At 49.9% G+C, this 7,861-nt stretch overlaps 1 long non-coding RNA gene across 1 annotated transcript in view; it reads left to right on the forward strand.

Moving 5' to 3' along the window:
* The window catches only part of LOC121274076, a 31,607-nt gene that overhangs the window by 4,045 nt on the left and 19,701 nt on the right, over positions 1-7,861 (forward strand). The window contains exon 2 of the long non-coding RNA XR_005942166.1: positions 1,071-1,159. This is a non-coding gene — a long non-coding RNA (uncharacterized LOC121274076). The remainder of the gene's footprint in view (positions 1-1,070; positions 1,160-7,861) is intronic.

Genomic DNA, 7,861 nt, shown 5'->3' on the forward strand with positions numbered 1-7,861 from the left:
TAACCTCCTTGCTCTTGTACTCGATGCCCCTCTTAATAAAGCCCAGGTTACTGTATGCTTTATTAACCACTCCCTCAAACTGTCCTGCCACCCTCAATAATTATGCACAAATACCCCCAGGTCTCTCTGCTGCTGCATCCCCTTTAGCATCGTACCCTTTATTTCATATTGTCTCTCCATGTCCTTCCTACCAAAATGAATCACTCCACATTTCTCTGCATTAAGCTTCATCTGTCCCCCAGCTCCACCAACATGTCGATGTCCTTTTCAGGTTGCACACCATCCTCCTCACAGTTCACAATGCTTCCAAGGCTTGCTTCATCCGCACATTTTGAAATTGCAGCCTGTACACCAAGGTCAGGGACGTGAATGTATATCAAGAAAAGTAACACCAAACCCTGGGGAACTCCACGACAAACTTTCCTCCAGTCCAAAACGTAACTGTTCACAACTACTCTCTGTTTCCTGTCACTTGGCCAGTTCTGTACCCGTGTTGCTACTTCCCCTTTTATTTCCATGAGCTTTAACTTCGCTCACAAGTCTTTCGTGTGGCACTGTATCATAAGCCTTCTGGAAGTCCACGTACACCACATCAGCAGCATTACCCTCATCAGCCCTCTCCGTTAACTCTTCAAAAAAAACCCCAGCAAGTTAGTTAAACATGATTTTTCCCTTAAACAAAAACCCACGCTGGCTTTCCTTTACTAAATTGCGCTTGTTAATTTTGCCCCAAATGATGGTTTGGAGAAGCCTCTCTGAGGTTAAACGAGCTGGGCCTGTAGTTACTGGGTTTATCTGTTTTGCCCTGGTAACACAGTTGGAAATGGCCATCCGCTGTTCCCCTGTACAACAAAGGTGCCTGTGGGCCATGCCTGCCTGGGACAAAAGGGTTTGGGCACTAACCCAGCGAGAGTGAAGCAGCCTTGCCTTCCCATGGCCCTGCCTGACAATCGATGCTCCCATTTTTGTTTTCGTGTGTGCCCATAGAACATCAACGATGACCAAAAGAGCGCCGGGTCATGGCAGACAATGTGGAAAAATACTCACTCTGTTCCCTCTCCCATCCTCAGGCTTTGTGGGTGAGCGTGACAGGCCCAAGCATATCACCAAGGTGCCGACTGACTGCTGGAAGCTGTCCTGGGGACGAAGGGAGCAGGAGGTAAGGCGGAACCCACAATCGGGGCGGGGGGAGGTGTAGGGGGAAAGGAATCAGTGCGGACACGGCTGGCAGTTCCACCGTCCTCACCTCAGCTCATCTGCTGCCGAAGTCCTCACCCGTGCCATTTTTAAACCCAGACGTGACTATTCCGGTGATCACCTGCCTGGTCCCGCACCTCTCACCCTCCGTAAACTGGGGCTTATCCGAAACTCTGCTGCCCCTTCCCCCACCTCCGTTCCCTAACTCGCAGCAAATCCTGTTCAGGCATCACTCCCAACATGCCCCCCGCTGCACCGTCGCTTACTGACCTACACTAGCCCCAGGACTGGCAACTCCTCCATTTTAAACTTCACACACCCTCATTTTCAAATCCCTCTGTAACCTCCTCCACCCCCTACACCCCTCCCTATCTCTGTAACCTCCTCCAGCACCTACAACCCTCCCTATCTCTGTAACCTCCTCCAGCCCCTACAACCCTCCCTATCTCTGTAACCTCCTCCAGCCCTTACAACCCTCCCTATCTCTGTAACCTCCTCCAGCACCTACAACCCTCCCTATCTCTGTAACCTCCTCCAGCCCCTACAACCCTCCCTATCTCTGTAACCTCCTCCAGCCCCTAGAGCCCTCCGAGATCTCTGCGCTCCTCCAAATCCGGCCTCTTGACCATCCCCCGATTCCGGTTGCCCCACCATTGGCGGCCGTGCCTTCAGCTGTCTGGGGGCCCTGAGCTCTGGAAGTCCCTCCCTAAACCTCCCACCTCTCTCTCTCTCTCCTTTAAGATGCTGCTTTAAATTGACCCTTTTGGTCACCTATCCCTAATATCCCCTTTAGTTTATTGGGGTCAAAATTTGTCTGATTTACCTCCTTTGGGGATGTTTTACTACAGGCAAGATGCTGGACAAACCCCGGTTGTTGTTAAGTAGAGTGCTTGACCTGTTGCTTCGTTATCGGGTGTTGCTGAACTGATGGGTTGTAACAGGGGAACTCCTCGCTGTTTCAATTTTAACGCTGCTCTAATAAAATTCCTTGCAAGACGCTTGCGCCTGAAAGGGGGGAACCTTCCGGACAAATCCCGCGTCCTGTCACGGAATGGGATTAAGGTCCCATCAATATCAGGGGGTATCTCCTGTGAAAATGTGACGTGTGTTTGAGAGGAGATACCCCGCATTTCCCTGGCGACTTTCACTATCTCGGAATACCCGCACCCCACCTGCCCGCCAGCGCTTCACAGCCAATGAAGGGCTGACTTTATGTGCGGTCACTATCTCAATGTAGGTAAGATGGCAGCCAATTCACGCACAGCAGGATCCCACAAACGGCGATGTGAGGATGACCCGGGTTGTCTGTGTTTTTAATGATGTTTCGGCGGAGGGGTAAATATTGGCCCCAGGACACTGGGGAGAACTCCCCTCCACTGCTGCTCATGAGTGTTGTGGGAGCTGCACTCATCCAGGCAAGTGGGGAGTATTCCATCACACTCCTGACTTGTGCCTTGTAGATGGTGGACAGGCTTTGGGGAGTCAGGAGGTGAGTTACTCACCTCAGGATTCCCAGCCTCTGATCTGCTCTTGTAGCCACAGTATTTATATGGTTAGTCCAGTTTCTGGTCAATGGTGATCCCCAGGCTGTTGACAGTGGGGGATTCAGTGATGGTAATGCCATTGAACATGAACGGGTGATGTTTGGATTCTCTCTTGTTGGAGATGGTCATTGCCTGACACTTGTGTGGTGTGAATGTTACTTGCCACTTGTCAACCCCAAGCCTGGATATTGTCCAGGTCTTGCTGCATTTGGACATGGGCTGCTTCAGTATCTGAGGAGTCATGAATGGTGTTGAACATTGTGCAATCATCAGCGAACATCCCCACTTCTGACCTTATGATGGAAGGAAGGTCATTGATGAAGCAGCTGAAGATGGTTGGGCCGAGGACACTACCCTGAGGAACTCCTGCAGTGATGTCCTGGAACTGAGATGACTGACCTCCAACAACCACAACCATCTTCCTTTGTGCTCGGTATGACTCCAACCAGTGGAGAGTTTTCCCCCTGATTCCCATTGAGTCCAGCTTTGCTGGGGCTCCTTGATGCCACACTCGGTCAAATGCTGCCTTGATGTCAAGGGCAGTCACTCTCTCCTCACCTCATGAGTTCAGCTCTTTTGTCCATGTTTGGACCAAGGATGAAATGAGATCTGGGTCAATAGTGAATCTGGGACTGTTTACATCCATCTAAGAGGGCAGATGAGGCTTTGGTTTCAGGCTCATTAGAAAGAAGGCACCTGTGAGAAAGCAGAAGTCCCTCAGTACTGACCCTCCGACAGTGCAGTGCTCCCTCAGTACTGACCCTCCGACAGTGCAGCACTCCCTCAGTACTGACCCTCTGACAGTGCAGCGCTCCCTCTGTACTAACCCTCTGACAGTGCAGCACTCCCTCAGTACTGACCCTCCGACAGTGCAGCACTCCCTCAGTACTGACCCTCCGACAGTGCAGCACTCCCTCAGTACTAACCCTCTGACAGTGCAGCACTCCCTCAGTACTGACCCTCCGACAGTGCAGCACTCCCTCAGTCCTGACCCTCCGACAGTGCAGCGCTCCCTCAGTACAGACCCTCCAACAGTGCAGCACTCCCTCAGTACTGATCCTCCGACAGTGCAGCACTCCCTCAATACTGACCCTCCGACAGTGCAGCGCTCCCTCAGTACTGACCCTCTGACACTGCAGCACTCCCTCAGTACTGACTTTCCAACATACAGAGCTCCCTTAGTACTGACACTGGTTGATGAGAATAGGTTGTTCTATGCTCAAAGGTAAGCAGGCACAGTCACCATAAATACACAAGTTAACACACCTATACAGAACCATAAAACGCGTCAATATACCTGGAAAGTCAATGAAATACTGCAGGAAATTCACCAAACTACAGCAGTAAACTCAGGGAGGGTTAGGAAACCCATGGAAGCATATCAGGAAACTCACCAATATACACCAGGAAACTCACTGAAACACACCTGAAACTTACTTAAACACATCCAGAAACTCCCTGAAGTACACAAGGAATCTCACCAAAACACGAGTTAAACCACTGAAACACATGAGGAAATTCACCGAAATACACCGGAAAACCAACAGAAATACATCAAGAGACTCACTGAAGTACACAAAGAAACTCACCAAAATACGCCAGGAAACTCACTGAAATATGCCAGGAAACTCACTGAAATATGCCAGGAAACTCATCAAAATATGCCAGGAAACTCACTGAAACGCATTAGAAAACTCGCTGAAATGTGCCCGTAAACTCACCAAAATGTGCCCTGGAAACTCGCTGAAATGCGCCAGGAAACATGCTGAAATACACAGGAAATTTGTTGAAACACAGCAGGAAACTTGCCAAAGAATCAGGAAACTTTCCGAAACGCACAAGGAAACTCGCCAAAATGCACCAGGAAACTCACTGAAATGCGCCAAGAAACCCGCTGAAAAATGCCAGGAAACTCACCGAAATACACCAGAAAATTTGCCAAAGCACACCAGCTAACTCATTCAAATACAAGCAGGAAACCCATTGAAACACAGCAGGAAATTGCTGTTACATCAGGAAACTCGCTGAAACACACCAGGAAACTCACTGACATGCACCAGGAAACTCACCGAAATACACCAGGAAACTCACCAACATGCACCAGGAAACTCACTGAAATGCACCAGGAAACTCACCGAAATACACCAGAAAATTTGTCAAAGCACATCAGCTAACTCATTGAAACACAAACAGGAAACCCATTGAAACACAAGCAGGAAACCCATTGAAACACAAGCAGGAAACCCATTGAAACACAGCAGGAAACCCATTGAAACACAGCTGGAAACTTGCTGTTACATCAGGAAACTCGCCGAAACACACCAGGAAATTCACCAACATGCACCAGGAAACTCACTGAAACACACCAGGAAAATGGGAAACTCGTCAAAACACATGAGATAATTCAGTTAATGCAGAGTTATCCTGGGCAATGGACAAAGGCCTGCAAGATGTCAGGACAGGAGTGCAGTGCAAGGTCGAACAGGCTGCTGACATTCTACGCACACGCAAATGGAAAGCAACCAATCTTAATGAGAGAGGAAACATGCCAAATTAATGCCAGGAACTCTGTGTAGTGAGCAATTATTTAAAGCAAGGGGATAGGTCGCTCACCCAGTACTGGCCCAGACTGAATGGCCACCTTTAACTTGCTGTGTGTTGTGTAAATTACCTGTTTATGGTTACTTCAGTATAATGGTCTGGCATATAAAGGGTTGACGTGGGATTGAGTACAGTACCGCACCTGCACCTAGGGGTCAGTGCAGTGTTGGACAGAGCTGTGTGTAGAAGCAAGCATGGAGACGGCTTCTAGCTTGGACCTTTACTATATCTATGTATATAGTTTCCAGTAGTTAATAAATACTTACTGTTGAACCACCTAAGACTATGAACACCTCAATAAGACCTACTTGCTGTAGGAAACTTGCTGTTACACCAGGAAACTCGCCGAAACACACCAGGAAACTCACCGACATGCACCTACTTGCGATCTATGCCCAACACCTTACAACATGGTGGCAGCAAGTGGAACAACTCCAGACCTCGCAGAGACGGCAGGAGAAAATTCAAATCCTGGGAAACTGAAGGAAAAAAATCAAAGCAGAATTTTGACCAGAAGAAAAGCTCAAGAAACAAAGACGCAGAAGGAAAACCTCCAGAGAACAGCTCCAAAGAAAGGCTTGGAAGCTGGAGGCAGTAATTAAATTCCTCCCTGCAGCAGAAGACCCCATTGAACCCCATCATGGAAGTCCAGCTTCGACAACCAGAGTGACCAGACCGGTGAGCTCAAAGTTAAAAATCCCTGGACAACCACCAGTCCTGGAAAACGCTAAGTACTACGGTGGTCGGAAATTGCAGCCCCAGAAACGCGATTCCCGAGTCGGCACCTGAACACGTGATGGACGACATCGCTCTGAGCGACAAAAAGGAAATTAATCGGGACTGAGTTTTAAAGACCCAGCAAAATCCACGATTCAATGCGCCCAATAGCCTGGAACATTGCGCTAATGTGGGGAAGACTCTAGCCAGCCAACTCAGGCAGCCATTACTGAAAAAATTTAAATGCTGAGATTGTGAACGACGTGACAACAGGAGCCTGCCAAAACTGGCAAGCGCAGAAAAGACCCTTTTGGGCAGGAAGCCTTCCTGGATTTTCAGAAACTTCTTAAATCTGAACCTGCAACTTAATTTTTTAACCACGGATCAGAAATCCTCTCTTCCAGGTCGATCTGGACTTACTCTCGGGGCCCAGGTTGATCACAAAATTGGGGACTCTTGAGAAAGCGATTCCCCAGGTACAGGGTTGCTGCAGGCCTGGATAAAAAGCCAGAAGCTGAACAAGTTAACACGCTGCTTTATCCAGTCGGCCCAATAGCCGACGACATTACAGCTAGAGGAGGAATCGATGAATCATCTGCAAAACTTGATGAAGTTTTAAAAGTATTTGATGCTTATTTTAACCTCAGAAGTAACAAAATCCTTGAAAGGGCTAAACTTAATAAACGTGTCCAGCAACCAGGGTACCTGCCGACTCCTTCACTGAAGGGTTTTACAGAATGGCTGAAGAATGTGATTGCGGTGACCTGAAACCTGAACTAACCAGGGATAGAATGGTTGTAGGAGACGCCTTCTCAGACGTGCTTCTAGCCAAAGAAGATCTAACCATTGAGAAGGCGACCCAGGTAGTCAGGCAACCTGAAATTCGATTGCCGTGCAGACCCGTATTGAGGGGAGAAAGCAAACCTCGGGTACAAAGGAAACCCTGCAGTCCGGTTTGTGGAACAGCACAGAACCAGGGACATTCCAGGCCAAGGTTGGGGGGGGGGGGTGGTGGGGGGCAATACCCTAACTGGCCAGTAGAGTGACCATCCCAGCGCTGTGCAGCAAAGCGCCTCCCAGAGGCGAGATCAACGTCCCGCAATTTCAGCCCACGCTTTCAACGGAACTGGATTGGACACTTCGGGAAGCAATGCGAACTGAAACTTCAGGACGCACAGAAGCTCCCGAGGGGGGCTTAGGAGATCCTGAAGGGACCCTGACAGGGTGGATGCGGAGAGGGAGTTTCCTCTTGTGGAAGAATCTAGAACGAGGGGGGAGGTGGTCGGGGTGGGGGTGGGGGGGGGTGCGGATTAGTAGCGGGTGCGGTAAATGTTTAAAAACAAGGGGTGGCCCATTTGAAACAGAGACATGGGGAGGTGGGGGGGGGGGGAGGCGGTGGGGGGGTGGGGGTGGGGGGGGGCGGGGGGGGTGGATAATTTTTTCACTCAGAGGGTCCCAAGTCTGTGGAACTCTCTTCCTGTCAAGGCGGAGAAAACAGACTGAATATTTTTAAGGCAGAGGTGGATAGATTCTTGGTAAACGAGGTGGGGTGGGGGGTGGGGGGTGCGGCGATAGGTTATCGGCGGGATTGGTGGTGGGGGGTGGGTGGTGGTAGGTGGGATGCAGATCTGAGGTGACTATCAGAGCGGCCGTGACCTCATCAAGTGGCGGAGCAGGGTTGAGGGCCTACTCCTGCTCCTTGCCCGCGCGTATTCGCAAGGTCAAGGCTGCGCGCCAAGGGGGACGGGCTTCTTAGGCGAGGTCAAAGGTCCTCGATGCTCTTGGTTAACGACCTTGCAAAC

Source organism: Carcharodon carcharias (assembly GCF_017639515.1).
Source record: "Carcharodon carcharias isolate sCarCar2 chromosome 29 unlocalized genomic scaffold, sCarCar2.pri SUPER_29_unloc_26, whole genome shotgun sequence".
Taxonomy (NCBI): Eukaryota; Metazoa; Chordata; class Chondrichthyes; order Lamniformes; family Lamnidae; genus Carcharodon; species Carcharodon carcharias.